The following is a 269-nucleotide window of genomic DNA, read 5'->3' on the forward strand; positions in this document are numbered from 1 at the left end:
ATGTTGGCAAAGGGCGGGTTTTATGGCTCTCTCTGGCCTGTGTTAGGCGGTTGAGATGACACCAGGCTGGTGACGTTCCTCTTGAGGCCACAGCCACTCAGATGGCCTTAGCTCCTGCGAGCAGAGTGTCCTCTTGAGCCCCGGTCTCGTGGGTCAGACCTCCTGGAGCCTGGTCACGGGGAGGCTGTGGGGAAAGCCCTCCAGCCCCCGCTTCCCTCCTGCCCCGTGGGGAAGTGGCCCGAAGCGAACGGAGGGACACAGGCGGCAGC

Source organism: Antrostomus carolinensis, unplaced genomic scaffold (genome assembly GCF_000700745.2).
Source record: "Antrostomus carolinensis isolate BGI_N321 unplaced genomic scaffold, ASM70074v2 scaffold38883, whole genome shotgun sequence".
NCBI classification, from domain to species: Eukaryota; Metazoa; Chordata; class Aves; order Caprimulgiformes; family Caprimulgidae; genus Antrostomus; species Antrostomus carolinensis.